The sequence below is a fragment of the Triticum aestivum genome, chromosome 2A (assembly GCF_018294505.1).
Source record: "Triticum aestivum cultivar Chinese Spring chromosome 2A, IWGSC CS RefSeq v2.1, whole genome shotgun sequence".
Classification (NCBI taxonomy): Eukaryota; Viridiplantae; Streptophyta; class Magnoliopsida; order Poales; family Poaceae; genus Triticum; species Triticum aestivum.
This window is the reverse complement of record NC_057797.1, coordinates 2,169,433-2,193,504: the sequence shown is the minus strand read 5'-3', so window position 1 is coordinate 2,193,504 and position 24,072 is coordinate 2,169,433. Positions and strand designations below refer to the sequence as shown.

Here is a 24,072-nt window from a genome sequence, read left to right as displayed (position 1 = left end):
ATTTCACCATCTAAGTTTGAAAAAAATAGCATTTAGCACCTTCAGTAGATAGACCTCCACTAAATTAGCATTTCCATTGAAGTTATCTGTCTCCACCTTTCTTATCTTTTATTATGTCAGATTTTTCATGATCAAAGTTTGTACGTGCAAAACAGCTGATATTCTGACACACCTCAGAAAGAATTTGTATTGGTCCTTGCTGTTATTCCAAATCCCTCGATCAGAAAGAACTGCTATACTAAATAAACTGTCTGCTCTACTGTTTTTATTTTTATTCTTGCTTCCATTCATGTATTTTATAGTATCCTGAGGAGCTACAATAGTAATATTACAAATGAATATGTAGTAGTACTTGCATTCTTGCATAGTAAGTTGGGCAGGCTATACTATATGGCGAACTCTCGTGCCAGCGGTACTTAGATATATTGTTGCAGCATAAGGTGCTCCAGTTAGACCCCTCACTGTTATTGTGTGCAGAATCTAGCTTGAGTTCCCCTCATCCCATTTGCTTGCTCATTTCGACATGCATCTATAAAAAAAATGTGCATCGAAGATATCAATGATTTTCCAAGACTCCAAAGTCTTGTTGTTATTTTTTGTAACTTCTGATCTTGAACTTTGATCGACAGATAATTATGACTCTTCGACATCGGAAAATATTTCAGTTTATTTTGGGGTGGATGTTATTGTGGCATCAATACGGCTTCATTCCACTTGAACTGGCGCGACACAGGTCAATAACTACTTCGTTTGATTTCTTCATCATGAATGCCTATATGCATTTGTTAAAAACCTTTATTGTTCGTATTGAGTGAATAAGAACTGCAGTAGTTTCTCAATGTCGACCTCACTTGAAATCTTTTTTTTTTATTTCGAGAAGGTCAAGAACTTTGAAATGAGCTGTAGAGTATATTTGTAAACATGTAGTAATTTTTATAAATTATTCCTAATTTACATAACTTTTGTTCAAGTCCTATCTAGATCACAATCGTAATCTTGCATTTTGTTTTTGACATAATCTATATATAAGGTCTTGGATAAGCTGAAGACCTGTAGGCTTAGGAACTTCTCGAAATAGTTGGTCAATGCCAAGGTATAGGATTGGCTTATCCGCTTCGTCAATGCCAAGGTATAGGATTGGCTTATCCGCTTCTATTTTTATGCATTCTTGTTTATCCTTAAAATATTTCCTGCATGTCTCATATGTACACACATGTGAGCTTGTTTTTGTTATGGAGTTGAGTTAGTGAATGATTGGCGATGTTTAGTAGGTAGTCACTCAGGGCCACTCTATATTGTTGAATGTGAGATTTCTCCAGTGATGTATTAAACTTCATACGATCAGATTTCAAGTGTATTAGTCCGGTGACTGTTAGACATGAAGTCTGGCACGACATTCAGTCAATTACTTTTCTTCATTTTATGAAATCCTCAATAATTCCTACCTTTCTTGGAAGTGCAGGTACATACTATTAATTAACTCCATATTCAGTGTTTCAGGACAAGTGGCATGCGCTATCATGTCTGTATGAGTAGAGTTCAGATGAAATAGGTTATGTGTTTGGATAGCAATATCTAAGTAGATTATCTGTTTGATCTCCAAATGTGCTTGAAAATAATCAAGTCAAGGAAGAGGCTTGGTTTTATTTGAGCAAAGAGGTTATACAGATACTATCTAATTGGAGTTGATGCTTTTCGCCTGAAAAGATGGAAACGAAGCTGTTTTTTATTGTGTTATTTTCCTGTTCGACACTTTCATACGTCTTCATGGCATGTACTACCTCTATACCAAAATAAATGACGTTTTTGCAGTTAAATTTAGACCGCCAAAATGCCTAATATTTTGGTACAGAGGGAGTGGTAGCATTTTTCTTTTGTGAGAAACAAGTCGAGATTTTCATCATTACTGCTCCCAGTAATTTTGAAACTCTAAGAAGTGTTGTATTTCCTTGGCGACCTTAATTTTGGCTCTGTCCCTGGTCACATTATAAGAAAGAAGGGTTGTGTGCATTGAAATGTTATGCAAAATACATTGATACTGAAAGAAAGCTTTACCACAAGCCTATTCACATTTTCTTTATATAAAGGGGTCTAAGTTTGTATCACACGTGCTTGCTCAAACGTAAAATTACTGAAGATGCAAATATTTGCTTGCTCAAACATAAAGTTACTGAAAAAGCAAATATTTTCAATGAGAACATGGTTTCAAATGGGTGTCGGCGCCAAATGGTACAGAGGTAGTACTCCCTCCATCCGGAAATACTTGTCTTAGAAATGGATGAAAATGCATGCATCTAGAACAAACATACATCTAGATACATCCATCTCTCCGACAAGTATTTCCAGACAGAGGGACTACATGCCATGAGCAAGCAATAGCAACAGGATAAACAGAACCTTACAACAATAGTGTTTATTTGGTCACCAACAGGATAAGGTTCGATGGATGTGGCAGGCCAGAAGAACTAATAACCGTATATATGCGATTGATATAGCTTGTCATGAGATAATGAAACAATAGTGTTTATTTGGTCACCAGCAAGATGATGATGTGAAGAATGACTGTTTGCGTCTTTCAGAGTTTCTACCATTAAATAGTTTCCCATAACAGAATATTTGCAAATATTGGTAGCTAAAAATGAGATACTTATGCTTGTTGATGCCTTCCCTTTTTGTAGTAACATCCATGTGTCCAGCATATCTAGAATATTAGAATTTTCTTGGCTGTTTATTGTAGTTCGTTCTCAGGGTTTGGAAAATTCTTTAGCTATATTCCTTGTCTCAAGCGAGCATGAGCAATATCTTATTTATGCCGCATGCCGCCAAGTTTCTCTATTTTAGATGATTGTGTCTTTCCCCTTCTAAAAAGGGATATGTATTTTATTAATCTGACTATCATTTTTGGTAGGTACATACTGAAGGATGTTCTGAGGCTAGCACCTGCTTTAGAAGTTTTGCAATTCACAACAATACCTCATAATTTTGATTTGATGTCCAGAATGTCAATTGAAGAATGAGCCTATGAACTGATTTGATGTCCTTATATATGGTGCTTGTGGCGTTTTTTTTTTCAATTATAAGTTTACATTTATGGGTATTACAAAGTCCCCCTTTCTTTTCCACAAGGGGCAGTAGCTGTGCCATTCGATCCGAAGGATAAAGAATTGATCACAACGGGGTAGCATTCAGGATATATACACAAGAGTATAGAACCAAATTATATGATGTAATTGACCACTATTTCTATTAACTTCTCTTGTACACAATGTTCACGAGTTCATGTATTAAGTACTCCCTCCGTTCCTAAATATTTGTCTTTCTAGAGATTACAACAAGTGACTACATACAGAGCAAAATGAGTGAATCTACACTATAAAATGTCTATATACATCCGTATGTGGTAGTCCATTTGAAATCTCTAAAAAGACAAATATTTAGGAACGGAGGGAGTACATTTTATTGTGTCACTTGTGTTTACTCTTTTTTTTAATGCAAGTTTACAGCTACTCGGAGTTCGTAATTGCAGACTCAACTATCTTGACCTACCGACGATCTAATTTGTGGCATTATTACCTTAAGAAAATATTTGCATTTAATTTCCTTTATATATAGGGGTATAAGTTCTTACCAAATGTACTCAAATATACGGTTATTGAAAAAATACTAATATTTTCCACACGAACATGGTTTTAAACAGGTCTTTGCGCCATTTGGCGCAACTGGTCATCTAGTACACAATAACAACAAGCAGCAGTGTAGCACTTTCTTTTTATGAAAATGGTTGTGTGTTGATTATGATGAAAAGGTTTGGTCACAGAAACCATAGAGATCTTTGGTAGCCACAGCCTCCACATCAGGAGGAACAGACTCCAAAAGCACTTCGGAACATCGGTACTGGGGATTTAGGGATAATTGGCTGTTTGGCGGCAGCTACAGATTTTGATTTTAACCAAGCATGACATGAATAAGCAGGCAAAATAACACTGAGGCAGACTTACCGCCTGGCTGCTCTTCTCAGCTGCCGTGGTTCTGCGGCCATGGGGTGGGCCGCCGGAGGGGGCGGGGAGGGGAGGCTGAACTTGGGAGAAAGAAGCCAAATTGGTCCACCCGCTAGGTCCGTAGTTGATATATACAGTAATGCTTTTTCAAAAAAAATCTGGCCTACCCGCTAGGTCCGCCCATTGTACAATCAGGATTTGAATCTTTTCTCAAACAAACAAAATAAAAAAGTCATGACTTAAATCTAACCATCTAGATTCAACAGACAACATTTCAGTAATGGCTCTTGTTCCTGTGGAGCAAGTACAACGTATTATTTAATATGTTCTAGATGGCGACAGAAAGAGATTGAAGACAAAGTAAAAACCTCCCTGTTATCATCAACAGACCAAGAACAGCCAACACTTATGTGGAGTACGTATATTTTTGTACAAGGCTGGAAGGTAATTAAGTAGGTAAGTACGGAACTGCATTCTTTTGGTGGACAATCACCTCCTTCAGCCGAGTACAACAACCATGCATGCAGATTCTCAGAGTTTCTGACTCCCAAAAGGGATAATATCTTCTGTTTGTGAGGACTTGTGAAAGCACCGAACCAAAGAACGATGATCAAGTGACTACAGAAGACCCGTGGTCAGTGCCGGAGGGCGATACCTGAAATGTATGAGGTGGTAGTGTGCATTGTAAAGATGGGTTAAGCGTATGCCTTAGCAGGGACGCGTTGCGTGTTATATATAGGCACAAGAGATTACAGGGTTTAGGTAGTTAGGTTGTTGTAGGATTGATCTCCAAGTCATAATCCATACAAAGGATAGAGATCAACCTAAACATATCCTAACTACCTGGTTACAACACGCACACGCCCACACATGTATACGGTTTATATGTACACCGTATATATCTATAATACATACTTTAACACGCCCCCTCAATCACAACTTTATCAAGTTGAGATTGTTCTTGAATTCTTCCAACTTACGCCATGACAATGCTTTAGTAAAGCCATCTGCAACCTGATCATTAGTAGGAATAAAACGAATGTCCAATAGCTTCTTGGCTACTCTTTCACGAACAAAATGATAGTCTACTTCAATGTGCTTTGTTCTTGCATGGAACATTGGATTTGCTGACAGATAAGTAGCACCAATATTGTCACACCATAATCGTGCAACAGAAGAATGACTTATACCTAGTTCACCAAGCAGACTTTGAACCGATATCAACTCAGCCGTGGCATTTGCTAGGGCTTTGTATTCAGCCTCAGTGCTGGATCTAGACACAGTGGCTTGTTTTCGTGAGCTCCAAGATATGAGGTTTGGTCCAAAGAAAACAGCAAAACCACCAGTTGACCTTCTATCATCAGGACAACCTGCCCAATCTGCATCTGAAAAGGCACTTACCACATTTGAGCTTGACCTTGTGAATTTTAATCCAGTACTCATAGTACCTATGAGATATCTCAAAATTCTCTTCACTGCAGTCCAATGCTGAAGAGTAGGGGCATGCAAGAACTGACACACCTTGTTGACAGGAAAACATATGTCAGGCCTTGTAAGTGTCAAGTACTGTAAGGCACCTTGTTGACAGGAAAACAATCAATTATGTTTCTGCCTTTTGCTGGGGGAACCAAGTGCCAAGTTTTGTTTCTAATAAGAGCATTATATTCTTCATCCATAGCATTTTTCCAATTTTTATCTTCAAAAGCCTCAACCAAGTTTCCTGGCTCACCTGTGACAGCTAGGCCACCAAAATGAGCATTACTATACCTGACCGTGCCATCCGTCCGAACCTTGGGCTTCAAAATTCCATGCTGTGATCTGGTTCTCAGCAACACAAAATCTGCAGCAGAGGGCCGCTGCACAGAAGATCCGGCGGGATCCGGCGCGGCAGACGATCCAGCACCTGATCCGAGGCTGATTTCCTCGGAGCCAGAGCCAGTTGCTCGTTGGGCCACTTGGCGAGGACCACCAGATGACGCGGAGAGCTGCCTCTCCTTGCGCGTGAGTGCGGTTGGCCCACCTGCGCCGCTGGGCCCGCCTTGGCTTGTCGTGGTCTCACCCGCGGGGCCGCGAGGGGACGCGTGGTCGGCCGCTGGTGGCCCGGCTGACCCCGAGGCGGGTGCGCTGCCACTGCCTGGCGCGGCAGGCGAGGGCGGATCCGCACCGGCATCGCCGCTGTCAGCTCCAGGTGCAGCACCTGAATCCTCCTCGTGCTCTGCGCTTGTCCTTTGCTGCTGCATAAAATCATAGTGCACAACCGAATTTCCTCCAAAATTTATAGCAGAATTTTCATGAGAATTACCCAAGTGATCATTAGCTATATGTTCGTCCCCATGATCAAGAGGTAAGGAGGAGGGATTTTCAGAGAGGAGAAGGACTTCGGATCTGATAGATGCACCGGCCTTAGGGTTTAACTTGGCAAAGGGAAACACCGTTTCATCGAACACAACGTCCCGAGAAATATAAACACATCCAGCAGTTATGTCTAGACACTTGAAACCTTTGTGAAGGTTACTGTAGCCAAGGAAAACGCATTGCTTGGAGCGGAATTCAAGCTTGCGAGCATTGAAAGGACGAAGGTTAGGCCAACATGCGCACCCAAAAGTACGAAGAGCATGATAGTTTGGTGTTTCATGAAACAATTTTTCTAGTGGAGTTTCAAGATTGATCACCTTACTGGGTGTGCGATTGATCAAGTACGTGGCAGCGAGGAATGCCTCATCCCAAAATTTGAGGGGCATAGACGCATGAGCTAGTAGTGAGAGGCCAACCTCGACAATGTGACGATGCTTCCTTTCAGCGGAGCTGTTTTGCTGATGAGCATGCGGGCAGGAAACATGATGTGTGATGCCGACTTGGCGAAAAAAGGAATTTAACCTCTCATACTCACCACCCCAGTCGGTTTGCATGGTGATGATTTTGCGATCAAAGAGTCTTTCTACAAGTGCTTGAAATTCATGAAACACTTTAAAGACCTCTGACCTATGCTTAAGAAGAAATATCCACGTAAATTTACTGAAATCATCAATAAAGCTCACATAATAATTCTTTTTATTGATAGAATCACGGGCAGGTCCCCATACATCAGAATAAATAAGCTCTAAAGGAGCATTCGAGAAACTACTAGAATGCGGATAGGGAAGTTTCTGACTTTTGCCTTGTTGGCATGCATCACACACCCCCTCTTTATTCAACTCATGAACTGAAAAGTGAATTTTGTTCTTGCTAAGAACATGCTGAATGATTTTGAAAGACGGATGACCTAGTCGATCGTGCCACCTTGACGGAGAGATCTTGGTGGCACCAAAAGCATGCCTCCCCGGGCCTAAAGAAGCTGATGGTAGGGGGTAGAGGCCGGCTCTACACCTGCCGTGGAGGAGGGTGCTCCACGTTGCCTTGTCCTTAATGAAGAAGAAACGAGGGTGAGTTTCAAGAAACACATTATTGTCTTGAGATAGACGATGAGCAGAAACAAGATTTTTTGTGGCTTTAGGTGAGTAAAGAACATCTTTTAGATGAAGATTACGAGTGGGAGTACGAACATATGCTTGACCAATATGAGTAATTTTCATACCTGCTCCGTTGGGCATGTTCACTTGGTCATGGCCGTTGTATCTCTCCCTCATGGTGAGCTTGTCGAGCTCTCCGGTGATGTGATCTGTGGCGCATGTGTCAACGTACCAATTGGTGTCGACGCCGTAGGAGGAGTTGGACACGGCGCTCGCACTCTTCTCCTTGGTGAATGCGATGTCGAAGCGCCTGTAGCACTCTATAGCCGTGTGGTTCGGCTTCTTGCAGATCTGGCAGGACACTTCACACTAGTAGTAAACAGGGCTATGGTCCAGGCCGGCTCAGCCCATTAGTCCCGGTTCAGTGTAGAACCGGGACTAATGTGGGCATTGGTCCCGGTTCGTGAGCCCAGGGGGCCGGCCGGGCCACGTGGGCCATTGGTCCCGGTTCGTCTGGACCTTTTGGTCCCGGTTGGTGGGACGAACCGGGACCAATGGGCCTCGCTCCTGGCCCACCACCATTGGTCCCGGTTGGTGGCCTGAACCGGGACCAAAGGCTCCCCTTTAGTCCCGGTTCTTGCCACAAACCGGGACCAATGAGGTGCCTATATATACCCTCGCCCGCGAGCAGAGCACTCCAGTGCTCTGTTTTTCTCTGGCCGGCGAGGGGAGGGGTTTGTGGTGCTCTAGCTCACCTCCTATGCACATGAGGTGTTCGATGGAAAGCCCGAGCCACACTACTTAAACTTTCTCCTCTCGAAGCTCGAGCTCCAAGCTCCATTTTCCTCGAGATTTGTCTAGATTTAGCGGTCCGTCACGCCCCGTCCCCGTCTTCACCGCCGTCGATCACCCGCGCTGATCTCATCACCGACACCACCGTGGTGAGCCTCTTGTTCTTATCTTCTTTCTGAAAGGAAAAATATTCTTACTTGTCTGTTTAGATAGATACTTGTATCATTTTCTTACATTTATTATTGCATCTTATATAGTGCGATGGTTTTGGTATCCGCCCCCGTCGGCCCTCGTCCTGTCTATGATTCGGATTTGGTATGTATATTATCTTCATAACTATTGGTTCATTTATTGTTTATGAAAATTATGCCGACCAACGTGACATAGATTTTATTTATCTAGGATGTATGTGAATCGGAAATGCCAACCGACCCTATTGTCGAGAGGTTAAATTTAGTTGAAGAAGAAAACAATTTGTTGAAGGAAAAAATAAAAAAAATTGAGGAGGAGAAGATGATATTGGAGTTGCATGTTGCGGATGTCGTCGATGATCACAAGATCAAGATGGATGCAATGCGCTTGAAGATTAGAAAGATTAGAAAATATGTCATTCATACCGAGGCTTGGTATCATTATGCCGTTGGATCAATTGTTACCTTGGTTGCGATTATGATCGCATTTGTTTTCGCATTGAAATGTTTTACATAGTTTCAATGTATGGTTTAATTAATTAGATGCTCTGGAGAGCTATATGTTGTTAGATGAGAACTATGTATGCACTTTGGTTTTAATGTGATGATGAACTTCTATTAATTTGGACACTTAATTATATATAATGCACGCAGATGAACCGGCAATGGATGTACGGTGACAGACACACCCGCGAGTACATTAAGGGCGTGCATGAGTTTCTCGATGCGGCTGAGGCAAACAAGCAGAATGGTTTTATGTGTTGTCCATGCACTGAATGTGGGAATACGAGGTCTTACTCTAACCGGAAAATCCTTCACTCCCACCTGCTTTACAAGGGTTTCATGCCACACTATAATGTTTGGACGAGGCACGGAGAAATAGGGGTTATGATGGAAGACGGCGAAGAAGAAGAGTACGATGACAACTATGTGCCCCCTGAATACGGTGATGCTGCAACGGGGGGAGCTGCTGAAGATCAAGAGGAACCAGACGATGTGCCCAATGATGCTGCCACGGGTGAAGCTGCTGAAGATCAAGAGGAACCAGACGATGTGCCCGATGATGATGATCTCCGCCGGGTCATTGTCGATGCAAGGACGCAATGCATTAGTCAAAAGGAGAAGCTGAAGTTCGATCGCATGTTAGAGGATCACAAAAAAGGGTTATACCCCAATTGCGAAGATGGCAACACAAAGCTCGGTACCGTACTGGAATTGCTGCAGTGGAAGGCAGAGAATGCTGTGGCTGACAAAGGATTTGAGAAGCTACTGAAAATATTGAAGAAGAAGCTTCCAAACGATAACGAATTGCCCGACAGTACATACGCAGCAAAGAAGGTCGTATGCCCTCTAGGATTGGAGGTGGAGAAGATACATGCATGCCCTAATGACTGCATCCTCTACCGCGGTGCATACAAGGATCTGAACGCATGCCCGGTATGCGGTGCGTTGCGGTATAAGATCAGACGAGATGACCCTGGTGATGTTGACGGCGAGCCCCTCAGGAAGAGGGTTCCTGCGAAGGTGATGTGGTATGCTCCTATAATACCACGGTTGAAACGTCTGTTCAGAAACGAAGAGCATGCCAAGTTGATGCGATGGCACAGTGAGAACCGAAAGAAAGATGGGAAGTTGAGAGCACCCGCTGACGGGTCGCAGTGGAGAAAAATCGAGAGAAAGTACTGGGATGAGTTTGCAAAGGACCCAAGGAATGTATGGTTTGCTTTAAGCGCGGATGGCATTAATCCTTTCGGGGAGCAGAGCAGCAATCACAGCACCTGGCCCGTGACTCTATGTATGTATAACCTTCCTCCTTGGATGTGCATGAAGCGGAAGTTCATTATGATGCCAGTTCTCATCCAAGGCCCTAAGCAACCCGGCAACGAAATTGATGTGTACCAAAGGCCATTAGTTGAAGAACTTTTACAGCTGTGGAATGGAAACGGTGTACGTACGTGGGATGAGCACAGACAGGAGGAATTTAACCTTAAGGCGTTGCTGTTCGTGACCATCAACGATTGGCCCGCTCTCGGTAACCTTTCAGGACAGACAAACAAAGGATACCATGCATGCACGCACTGTTTAGATGACACTAAAAGTATATACCTGGACAAATGCAGGAAGAATGTGTACCTGGGCCATTGTCGATTTCTTCTGACCAACCATCGATGTCGAAAGAAAGGCAAGCATTTCAAAGGCGAGGCAGATCACCGGAAGAAGCCCGCCATGCGCACCGGTGTTCACGTGCTTGCTATGGTCAATGATTTACACTACGTAATCTTTGGAAAGGGTCCCGGTGGACTAGCTGTTCCGAATGACGCTGAGGGACACGCACCCATGTGGAAGAAGAAATCTATATTTTGGGACCTACCCTACTGGAAAGACCTAGAGGTCCGCTCCTCAATCGACGTGATGCATGTGACGAAGAACCTTTGCGTGAACCTGCTAGGCTTCTTGGGCGTGTATGGGAAGACAAAAGATACACCCGAGGCACGAGAGGACCTGCAACATTTGCACGAAAAAGACGGCATGCCTCCGAAGCAGTATAAAGGTCCTGCCAGCTACGCTCTTACGAAAGAAGAGAAAGAAATCTTCTTTGAATGCCTGCTCAGTATGAAGGTCACGACTGACTTCTCGTCAAATATAAAGGGAATAATAAATATGCCAGAGAAAAAGTTTCAGAACCTAAAGTCTCATGACTGCCACGTGATTATGACACAACTGCTTCCGGTTGCATTGAGGGGGCTTCTACCGGAAAACGTTCGATTAGCCATTGTGAAGCTATGTGCATTCCTCAATGGAATCTCTCAGAAGGTGATCGATCCAGAAATCGTACCAAGGCTAAGGAGTGATGTGGCGCAATGTCTTGTCAGTTTCGAGCTGGTGTTCCCACCATCCTTCTTCAATATCATGGCGCACGTCCTAGTTCATCTAGTCGACGAGATTGTCATCCTGGGGCCCGTATTTCTACACAATATGTTCCCTTTTGAGAGGTTCATGGGAGTCCTAAAGAAATATGTCCGTAACCGCGCTAGGCCAGAAGGAAGCATCTCCATGGGCCATCAAACAAAGGATGTTATCGGGTTTTGTGTTGACTTCATTTCTGGCCTTAACAAGATAGGTCTCCCTAAATCGCGGTATGAGGGGAGACTGACTGGAAAAGGCACTCTGGGAAGAGACTCAATAATATGCAGGGACGGATATTCTTGGTCTCAAGCACACTACACAGTTCTACAGAACTCTACCTTGGTGACCCCGTATGTCGATGAACACAAGAACAGTCTGCGCTCCAAACACCGGGAGCAGTGCGACGACTGGATTACATGTGAACACATCAGGACTTTCAGCAGTTGGTTGGAAACACGTCTCAGAGGTGACAACACTGTTTGTGATGAGTTGTACTTGTTGTCCAGGGGACCATCTTTGACTGTATTAACTTTCAAAGGATACGAGATAAATGGGAATACATTTTACACGATCGCCCAAGATCAAAAGAGCACCAACCAAAACAGCGGTGTCCGCTTTGATGCAGCAACCGAGAGCGGAAAGGACACATATTATGGTTACATAGTGGACATATGGGAACTTGACTACGGACCTGATTTTAAGGTCCCTTTGTTTAAGTGCAAATGGGTCAATCTGTTAGGCGGCGGGGTACAGGTAGACCCACAGTACGGAATGACAACAGTGGATCTGAAAAATCTTGGGTACACTGACGAACCGTTCGTCCTAGCCAATGATGTGGCACAGGTTATCTATGTGAAGGACATGTCTACCAAACCGAGAAAAAGAAAAGATAAGGAAGCGAATACATCATACGATGAGCCAAAGCGCCACATAGTTCTTTCAGGAAATCGCAGCAAACGTACTGCCGAAGCCTCCCCCGAAGCTACCCCGCCATCTCAGCACAGAAGCAGCCTGGCTTCCACCGAGCTGCTTCAGCTAGAGCATGCCTTGACGGCTCCTGCCAGCTATCCCGTGGATGCTATCATGGAGTCTCAAAATTGCCACCTTATGACGCAATGGATGAATTTGAAGGTCAAGGCGGCTGTTGTCTCTGTTTATCCTACTGAACCCGGCGCAACTTTTCACAGCCGGCCGATTCCAGAAGGATATGTTAGGGTGATGGTGGATGAGATAACGGAGGGATTTGAGGACCTCCAGCTTGACCACCCTACCGGTGAAGGGGAGACTCGGCTGGGGTCTGCTCTGAAGACTCCATGCCTATGGCGGAAGGACCTCATCAACCTTCCGAACTGGACGCCACCGCCTCCTCCTCCTCCTCCGGCGAGTCAGGGCACTCCGCCTCCACCGCCTCCTCCTCCTCCGGCGAGTGACGATCAGGGCCCTCGGCCGGCTCCTTCTCCGGCGCGCGGCGGCACTCCGCCTCCTTCTCCGCCTGCGCCGACGCGCCCGAGCAGCCCGCCTCCTCCTTCTCCGCCTCGTCAGCAAGGGCGGAAGAGACCTGCCGCCGCTCCAGCTGCTCCGGCGCGTCGTAGTCCTTCTCCTCCGCCGCTTAAGCAAGTAAAGAAGACAACCGCTATGTCTTCTCGGTCGGTGTCTAGCAGTACAACCAGAGGCGGGAGGACATACAGATTCGGTCCTTCTCTGAAGACTCCAGAGAAGTTACCATACGAGAGGACCCAGGAGGAGAACGCCAAGATCGCGCGAGAAGAAGTGAAGAAATTCTTTGAAGGGGTGAAAGCAAAGAAACATCCACCTCCGGAGGAGAAGGTAGATCGGGTGAAAGTGAAGCGCACTCTGGCTGCCCTGACAAAACCACCGAAGTCTGATTCGCCGAAAGGAAACTATGACCGCATTATTGGAAAGGAATTTGCCGAAGCGGAGCGGTCGGGAAGTACTGTCAGTGATCAAAGGCTGAAACAACGACGAGCTGGGAAACAAATTGCCCAGCTCGGCGAACAAGCGAAGCAATCGTGCCCCCCGCTCAAGGTGCCTAGCCACAACGTCGATAATGATCCGAGGATGGTGCCCGGTTATAGCAGTCCTGCAGATTACCTGCCTGACGAAGTACATTATGACCCCATGGACGTGTAGATACAAAGATACGAGTACGGGAAGCCTCTCGTCAAAGATGAAAGATCTCTATCAACGATGATGCGAAGATTGCATGATTGGTACTTGAAAATCTGCAGAGACTCTGGGGGGAGGAGTACTTTGTATGCGAGAGTTAAACCGGAGCATGACCTCGTTGGAATTGATCTGTTGCCTGTTCCATTTGAGGAGTTCTATCAGTTCTTCAATCAATTGGCCCTCGATAAAGCAACTGTCACCTGCTACTGTCTGTAAGTAGTACTACTTCTGTCATTAAGTTTCTCTATATAGCTTAGCTCTTTCATTGCATGTATTTATAATCATCCTCACTATATTATGCAGATTGAAGATCATCGAATTGAAGAAAAGACAAGTTGGTGATATTGGGTTCATTAACACAAATCTCATAGATGCAACTCAGGTTAAATTTCATGCCGCAGAAACGAGGCCAGCATGCTAGAATCGTTGATAATAAATCAAAACAAAGATATAATACTCTTTCCTTACAACTTCAAGTGAGTGTTACTGTCTTGTGCGTATTCGGTTTCCCTTATATATTAGTCAAGGTTATAGTAATGTAATTGATGAGTTATGCATGCGTGTGCAGTTTCCACTATATTCTCCTACATATTAAGCTTGAGCAGGGACTAGTAACCGTCTTAGACTCAAGACGAAAAGATCCCAAGGACTATGCAGACATGACTCAAATACTCGAGAAGTAAATTAAATCGATCATTATCCACCATATCAGCAACTTTGTTCATTTCCTGATATATCAAGTAATTGTTTTCTTTGTCCGGCAGGGTTTGGAGAAAATTCACCAGAAAAGCTCCGGGACTGCCGAAGGAGCTGCAATTTAGACACCCGAAAGTAAGTATACTAGCTATAGTAGCATTTTAAGCGCATCTACTAGTCATTCAAGCGCTAGTTTCATCAATACCATTTGGCATTCTTGCTTATCAGTTTGATTAACCTCTATTTCTTGTAAAGTGGTTGTGGCAGGAACAAGGGAATGATTTCTGTGGTTACTATGTTTGCGAGTCCATCCGCCACACGACCTGTGAGCGGTGCTACACTGACGAACAATATGCAGTACGTAAATAACAACATTCACAATTTTATTTTATTACCATCATTTGTGTTGAGTTTCATTCATTCATATGTATATGTATTGACCCCCTTCTTTAAATTAGATGTTTCGGAAGCGGGATGAACTCCTAGCACCAGCTCGCATGCGAGGAATTCAAGAGGAATTGGCGGCATTCTTTCTTGACCACGTGATCCCTGAAGACGGAGAATTCTATGTTAACCCTGAGTCCGTATGATTATATTTGTAAGAGATAATTACTGTATATATGTAGCCGGTAGTGTCAGATAGATATACGAGAACTTGTTGTTCGACCAATCTCTCGGAGAAGGAGAGGTGGTCGATATCACTTCTCTCTGTATATATGCATATATGTTCATGACGATCTTCTGTTTCCTTCGTTTGCTTACTAGCTAGCTAGCGTGTCTAGTCCTCCCTATATACGTATGTATAGTACGTAGCGTCGACCAAGCACAGACATAACAGAGGACACTTCTCTCTATTAATTATAACTAGCTAACACAATATATGAAACACCTAAATTAACCCCCTAAAACCCCCAACCCCCCCCCTTTCAAAAAAAATAAAAACCCCAGCCACAGAATTGCTGACGCGTGGATGCCTATTGGTCCCGGTTGGTGCCACCAACCGGGACCAAAGGGTCTCCACGTGGGCAGTGCGCAGAGCCCAGTCAGGAGACCCTTTGGTCCCGGTTGGTGGCACCAACCGGGACCAAAGGGTCTCCTGACTGGGCTCTGCGCACTGCCACCAACCGGGACCAAAGGGTCTCCTGACTGGGCTCTGCGCACTGCCCACGTGGAGGGCCTTTAGTCCCGGTTCTGGATTGAACCGGGACTAAAGGGTGGAGGTATTAGTACCGACACTTTAGTCCCGGTTCCTGAACAGGGACTAAAGGCCCTTACGAACCGGGACTATAGGCCCTTTTTCTACCAGTGTCAGGGAGATCATCTCGTCCCCCGCCTCCTTGGCCACGCCCACCGTGGCCGTTCCCGCGGCCGCCGTTGCCTCCATTGCCACGGCCACCACCGTGGCCACGGCCGCGTCCGTTCCTGCCGCGGCCTCCGCCGCGAGGGAAGCCACCGCGACCGCCACGGGAGGCAGCGTTCGCGGATGAGTGGGACGACGAGTTGCCACCCTCGAACATGGCGAGGCGGCTCTCGAAGCTGATGAGTTGCGCGTAGAGCTCGTTGGGCTTGATGGGGATGGTCCTGGCGCAGATGGAGGAGACGAATGACATGTAGTTGAAATCCAGGCCAGCAAGGATATACGACACCATATCATCGTCCGTGAGCGGCTTGCCGATGGCAGCCATCTCATCACTGAGGGCCTTCATGTGGCCAAGATACTCAGCGATGGTGGAGTTTCCCTTCTTGGTGGTGGAGAGGGCCATCCTTGTATTGACGATGGCCGCCTGCGTCTAGGAGATAAAGATCTCCGTGATTGCAGTCCATGCTACTGACGCCGTGGTGCATGTTGCGATCTGAACCATCACAGGGGGTGAGATGGAATTGAAAAGAAAACTCAGAACCTGAGAGTCGCGAGCCTTGTCGATCTCATATGCCGGGTTCGGCACATCGGTGACCTTGCCGTCTTTGTCCGACAGCTTGGGCGCCGGTTCCTCCCTCTCTGGATCGAGGTAGGAGACCAGCTGAGCGCCACGGATTGTGGCCAGAGCCTGCACGCCAGATGTTGAAGTTGGAGCGATGGAGTTTCTCAGCGATAGGGATCAGCACAGATGGAGCGGCTGCGGTGGAGCTTGAGGAAGACATGGCGGCGCGAGGGTTTTTTTGGCGGCGCAGAAGATGTGCGTAGAGGAGAGGCTCTGAATACCATGTAAAGATGGGTTAAGCGTATGCCTTAGCAGGGACGCGTTACGCGGTGTTTGTCTTTCTCCAGATGGCCAGGGTGATGGCGTCTGTGGGTCTTGTCTTCAGCCTTGTATGCCATCTTAGTGGTGAGCGGCTTGCCTGCTTTCCTTGAAGTTCTGCAGTCAGGCACCTGCAAATTCACGTTTACTTTGCCAGAATATTGCGTAGTTCACTCAAGTTCGCATTCGGCCGTGTGGGACAGCCGCGGAGTTAGGTCCAGGGTCAGGTCGATGGCAGCAAAGGCGACCTCCTCTGTGACCTTGTGCTCACTGGCATAGCACTCCACACAGTTGGCCACGTCCCTGTTGTTACGGGGCTGCATGAACGTTTCCGTTAATTTATCTAATTCAATATTTGCTAGAGATTAGCCAATTACAAATAAACATGGTTAATTGCACATATATGTGTGTTTACCAACGTACTTTGGATGAAGCAGCAAGGTCATTCATTAGGCGCCCAATCTCGGCGCATGCCATGACGACGTCAGGGTATCCAAGTGCCCACTCCAGTGCTCCCTTGGGCATTACATCACCCATGCAAACCATCGCATACTCGCATAGATCTGTCGCGCCTATGGACATGGCACCCAAATGCAATCTATCTTCGAACCTGGGCTTGTGGTTTTTGTGCAACCATTCAGCTTCCTGGAGATAACAACTAGACAGCTGCTGGAACTGCATACATCCGCACGAGCAAAGGTAGCGATTAATTAAACACACAACTATTTTTATAGTAATATTCTTTCAAAAATAGACATAGAAATGATTTCCCAAGATAAACAAGATGACAGGTTTTTTTACACGAATTAACAGCCAATCCATGTGCCTTTTGCACAAACTAGTACTGGACAATTATTACAACATTGCCTGTTTTGTGAGGTACATGTAAGGTTTTGTTGTTTGGTAACAAACCATAAATATTGTATTAACTTACATGCTTTCCCGACGACAATGTCCCAACGATCCTCATGCCGGAAACAATGAGCCTCTCAACGGCTACACTTTCTACTTACATCTCGAATCATTAGTAAATCATAAAATTTCTATGTTCCAAAGACGTACATTAGTTCAAGAAGTTGTTCAATCGAAATAGCAAATGGTCAGGCAAGCAGACAGACATTTTCTTTCTCTTTAGCATCATCGACTACTAGTCTCCTACGCGCAGTACTAACTCAAAAACTCATCGAGTACCTCCTTTAGGGGGCTAATTTTTTTTAAATAATACAATTTTTTTATTAATTTTCAGAAATAATACGCCGTTTTGATATTTCTCACAAATAATACGGCATCATCTTCCTGAAAGACGATTGGACCTAATCGTCTTCCTAGTGGACGATTAGGGTCCAGTCGTCCACCAGCGAGCCGACTGGGCAATCATCTATAAGGTTGGCCACCAGTCGTCTTGCAGGAAGATGATAAGTCGCAGTCGTCTTGCAGGAAGATTATTAGTCGTACTTGTCCAGAAGAAAGATTATTACTACTAATCGTCCAGCAGAAAGATTATTGCTACTACTCGTCCAGCAGAAAGATGATTAGTTCCAGTCGTCCACCAGGAAGATGGTTAGTTCCAACCGCATACATAGGTAGCATACATACGTCCCTCGCGTACATAGATAGATATAGTGGTAGACAAGCATCAGCCACGTCGTCCGGCACGTCGTGGAGGTGGTGTAGGCGGCGTCGGCCACATATACCTGTTGGGTGCCCAAACGTTACGGGGAGGAAGCTCAGACCATGCCTGGTCATGTTGTGTTTCCTGTGTGCGAGGTGGTGCAGGAGTCGTATATATGTCCATCCACTCGTTGTGCTGCGACAAGAAATCCTGTCTGTTATGCCCACCTTCATGGTCACTATCCCACCCGGATCCGGACATAGGCGCGTCATGTTCATACGGCTGATATCCGTAGGACCCTGTTGGATGGACGAACATAAGTAATGATGAAATACAGGCCCAATTGATATTCACAAGAATAAATATGAAGAAACATACCTGTAGGCGGAGGTCGTGGCCGAAACACGTAGGCAGACGTGGGATCCGGCTGGTACTGCCACGCCGAACTACCGGCCTGGTCAGTAGGTGGTGGCCTGGCCGTCCAGTGCTCTGCTAGACGTGGACGCGGATCATGTCGGTGATGCGTGGGTTCGAGCTGACCAGTCCAGTGATGCGGCGGCTGCTGGTGCGTGGAGTGGCGGGGGGATGCTAGTGAAGTACGTCCAAAGTGCGTGTGCACGTAATAGCCCGATACACAGATCGTACTTTCTCTTCAATGCGCGACATCCAGGTCTGGACCTGAGCCCGAGGAAGCATTAGAGGTGCAGACGACAGTGAACGCTGAAAGGTGGACACCTCCTCGCCAAGTCCGCGAGTCAACTCGGCCTGAAATTGTGGGGACGATTATTACGTGCGCATGGCAAAGTATGTATGGACTACTTGCATTATATGAATAGAATATATCTTACCGCTTGCTGCCTAGCGCCCGAAGTATCATAGCTCGGGTACATATCCGCCGTATTAGGGGCAGGTATCTCATCTAGGTGATTGTGATGAATGATGCATAACCGTGTTCCCGTCATGTACCGCTGCAGATAGAGATTGAATTCGTCCATATCAAAATTGTGATTCTCGTGCCAGAGATGTGTGCTCGCAGTCTCCCATTGTGTAACGTATGGCTGAACCCTATCCAGCCACTCAGTAGCAGTCATGTTGATCCCCTTCTTTGTGATCCTAAAATTTTGGTGTTCGTTGAACAATTAACTAACAACTTAACTATGGACAATTTTGAAGGACAGTGCAATATTAATAACTAGACAGTACCTGTGGATGTCTCTGTGCAGCGGGGCCTCTATAGGGGGAGGTGTCTCCAATTGCAGTCGTCCTCTAGCGGGACGAGGCCGTATTATTTTTGGAAAATAAAATTTCGGTGTATTATTTCTGAAAATTAATAAAAAATGTATTATTTAAAAAAATTAGCCTTTAGGGGAGGATGGGGCCAAAGAGTAATCTCTGAGCTCTGTTAACTAAAATCGTGAGGCGTGTTTTGGTCCTTTCTATTTTAGTTTCTCTAGTTGAAAAAGAATCACCCTGACCTTGTTTTACTACAAAAATTATATATAATGTATGATCATTGCGGGCTAAAATTAATTAGACATGTTTAAAAGCCACCAGAAAGCTTTTTACGACATGATTATGATGGGACATTTGTTACCCTCATGGGCAATCAATATATGTCTTCTAAATCAAAAATGTTATTGAGGTACATAATTTTACCTCCTTCTTGATGTGATCAATCGAATATCTCCCATTGAGTCTCAATTCATCATCGAACTCCTTAAAGCAGATTAGCAGTTTATTATAGAACTTCTTTAGATATCTTGGAACAAGAGAAACGGAACTCTCCTCCCATCTGCGTGACAAATTAATTAGTTCAAACAAGTGACACAAATTCATCTATTGTTTTTCTTTTTGAAAAGGGGGTTTACCCCAGCCTCTGCATCAGAAAGATGCATACGGCTCATTCATCTATTGTTGCTAGAATTAATAGTTGTTCACCACATATATAGAGATTGGCGAGAGAGATAACCCTTGTATGGCTGTGTCGAGCTTCCCATACTCCTCAGGGGTGGCACCAACATCATTGGTGTCATCCAACTCAGTATGTGCAGAAAAAATTGTAGAAATTGTAGGATGGCTGAATATTGTGTTGTATTGATCTGACCCGTGTATGGGGTATATCAATTCAAGACTTAAGGAATACTATTGGGAAGATTGGGCATTGGGTTCATCTTGTTATTGACCATCCCTTTTCAACATAGAAGTACAATATGAGAGAGAGACTTGGAGTAGGGGACAAGTCGTACATGGTTTAAACCAATATCATCTCTAACTTCTAATCTCTAACTTAAACATAATTATACTTCTAACATTTCCCTTCAGTCGTAGCGGGAGTGAAGCGGACGATGATGACTGAATTTGAACTCTTGTGCTTCCGTCGTCTTCTCCGCTGCGTCATCATCAACTGCGTCTCTCATGGGACGGCACCTAGGGTGGTAACTGCATCCCCTTCTAGTGCCTTCCTGCCTTCTCTATTCCCTCCTGCAGTCACAGCGGGAGTGTCATGGACGCGAGTGACGAGGCGGACGCTGTTGACTGGAGTTGTTGCCGATGAGTTGCTGTAGACGTAGCCATTAATGTCGAGGTAGCCGATCATGGTGATGTAGCCGTGGTCAAGGTAGTCGTGGTCGATGATGTGGTCGTCGTGAATGATGAAGCCACACAAAGCCGGAGACGCAAAAATATGCGCTATGACGGAGCTGCAGACGTGGACGATGCACCTTGTGGATGTCAGAGGGTGTCGTCGGCGATGAGTCCACCGGTTTTACCAAGACCGGAGGAAGCCCAGCGAGCACACACGGGTTTTGCCAGAACCGTGTGGCCTTGTAGGGTCATCACTATAGTGACGCCGCGTCGATGCAGTCTTGCCGTCGTGGATGACGCGGTCGATGCTGCCGTCGTGACGCGGTCATTGCCGTCGTCGAGGTTGCGTCTTGCAGAAAAGTCTGTTAAAGGACGCTAGGTATCCATCTTATGATTGAGGTGGCGGCGATGTGTTGATGATGATGACGATGATGATGATGAAGACCACGTTGATGAAGACCTTGGCGATGAAGTGTCAGCGATGGCATCGCAGCGGCGTGTCCACGATGATGCGTCGCTTGAAGGCGTCCCTCCGCGGCGACCAAGTGTCGATGCCATGTCGCACCGGAGAAGTCGATGAAGATTGCATCTCATTCCGTGTGGATGGTGCATGTTGAGATCGCTTTTCGTAGACGTGCTTGACGAAGTATATTGGCTTGTAGCCTAGCGTAGTCGTACAACTTGATGACGCGGCGCGGGCTTGGTGCAGGTGATTCCGTGCTGTTGGCTTGATGAAGATGTCGTGGGACGATGTCGATGCAGGATTGCTAGGTGAGCCGTACGACTGAACGTTGACGTAGTCTTGGCCACATGCACGTGTAGAACCCACCTTGGCAAGTACCTGCATACATGCATCTGAGATAGCATTCGAGTTAAATCCCTCCCGTGATCGAAACGCCCGGCTGAGAGGCGTCAAGATTGGTTCACGTTCACTGATCGCTCGTTGTAGTCCCACGCGCTGGAGGTCGATGGAGTCAGCGTCGATCGCTCACCGTCGGTACCTGTGTAGCTCGCCTGAGTGCATTAGCAAGTCGCTTGTCTCTGCCCTGTTCATACACACGTGTGTAGTCAGAACAGACGGCGGCTTGGCGTAGAATCGCCGAGACGGACGGACGAAAACTCCTAATCACTAACTCCTAATCATACATGGTTTAAACCAATATTACCTCTAACTCCTAATCACTAACTTAAATATAATTATACTTCTAACAAAAATAACTTGGCAAAGATCATTCGCGGGAGCGTGTGCTCTTCCTCGTAGAACAAAAAGTAGCCCCAAAGGTAGCACTCCACCACACGATCCCGAGCAAAACTTAGCCCCACGTATCCCTTAAGATCACTATACCACCTGAAAAAATCCATGCATACTAACAAAATTGATAGGTAGTCCCAATGAAGCATGTACACAAACGTATGTATATATAGTGATATAGTTGGCTGAGTATATGTGAATGATCATACTCAGAGATAGCTTTGAGCTCCTTCAAGTGGATAGCCCGGACCACGGTGGCGAGGATGTCGTGCAGCGCGCTGCGGCGGCTGTGGAGGCTGCGGCGGCGGCGGAAGATGTCGTGAAGCGTGCGGCTGCGGCGGTGGAGGCTGCCGCGGCGGCGCTGCACGCTGCATCACCTGTCCCTGGCGACGACGGCGACAGCGACCAAGAACTACGCGCGCAAAGGAAGTGGATCAAAGAAAGCAAGACGCAACTTGTCCTTCTGACAAGCTTGTTTGCCACTGCGGCGATCGCGCTGGGCATTGCCTCCCCCATGGGGCTCTGGCACTGGTGGAGCTTGGTACAAATTGCTGGGGGCCAATGCAAAAACATGAGTATTTGAGGTTGTAAATTGCTAAAAAGAATCTCATCTAAGCTCTCCCTAAATTTTTTTCCTTCAGAGTTTGGTCCAAGGCGCTGCCCCCCTCGGCCTCAACATAGTTCCGCCAGTGGGCTCTGGCAAGACGACCTCGCTAGGCCGGGAGGCCATGAGGCTGGAGAGCCCGTCATGATCCGCAACTACGGGCCCAATTATTTCCGGTTTAAATTGGCCTCCGACGTTTCCTTCCTTGTGTCAATATTGATCATGCTCATGCTTTCAAAGGAGTTGTTTTACCGAACCATCCCTCGAATGCGCGCGCAAGTTTATAGCCTTCGTCGACATGTGTTCACTCGTCTTCGCATACACTGCCGCCACGAACCCACGGTACATCCTCCGTGGTAGTATCTTTAACTACATGGTCGCAATCTGCATTTGCATCTTCACCTACGCAGGTTTGCTGCATTTGACCTCCAATCCATCTGTTGTTTGTGTATTATTTTTTGATCGGTACGACTAACCTCCCATTAATGTGTCCAAGTAATCAGCAAGGTGGTGAACATATGCAGAGGCATCAAGAAGACATGATAGACAGAGCGGTCGTGGAGCAGAGGAGGATCGGCAGAGGCGGGCCCCCTGGAAGGCAATCTGTCCCATTAGTCATCTAAATGCATTAGGTTGTGTATCTTCAATACAAGAATTAAGATGTACTGAAATCATCTAACTAGTAGTAAGCTAAGTAGTTATGGGTATTTGTGTGCAGTGTTGTGCACGGTCTGCATATCACCACCCTTATAGTATCCAGCCCAATCCTTTGCGTACACCGTGCATTTCTGGCTGCATACTATAGTGTCCGCCAGATCCGCAAACAGGCAAGCGTGCGGATTTGGAGTCCTTATCACCATGTTTGTACTTATTAGGTTGTTGAATCAAACCATTTTGCAAGCACCGTTTCAGTAATGGCTCTTGTTCAGTATAACTACGGAGTATGTTCTAGATACATTTTTTTGATACAAAAAGGATAGAAGACAAAGCAAAAACCTGCCCGAAATCATCTACATGATTAATCCCATGAACAACAGGCCAAGAACACCCACACTCGTGTGGAGTATATTTGTGTGCCGGCTCAACTGCACAAGTAAAAGGCCGGAACCCAAGTACAGAACAGAAGAAAAAAAAGTGTATTCTTTTGGTAGACAATCATGTTCTTCAGCCGAGTAGAAGAACCATGCATATTCTCAGCTGGGACTTCTGACAACCCCAAAAGGGATAGTCCAGGACTCTCCAAAGCACGGAACCAAAGAACGATGAGCAAGGGAATGCAGTCGTACACAAGACCCATGGTGAGTGCTGAAGGGCGATACCTGAAAAGTGGTAGTGTGCATAAGGATAGGGGAACGCATTTCCACTGTGTTAAAAACATGATCCTTTAAGAACCAAGAGAATCTTGTGTTTTACAAGTCCGGCAAAACTGCATTCCTTTCCACTTGATACCAGGAGACAACCATACAGATCTTAAACTATATGGACAATATGAGCATTTCTGGTTCACAGACTCATTCTTTAGCATCCCATCAGCCTTCATCCCCCCCCCCCCCCCACGGAT

At 45.8% G+C, this 24,072-nt stretch overlaps 1 pseudogene; it reads right to left on the bottom strand.

Annotated features, from left to right (window-relative positions):
- Window positions 1–15,748: 15,748 nt before the first annotated feature.
- On the bottom strand, window positions 15,749–15,887 carry LOC123038477 (uncharacterized; annotated as a pseudogene).
- Window positions 15,888–24,072: the final 8,185 nt, after the last annotated feature.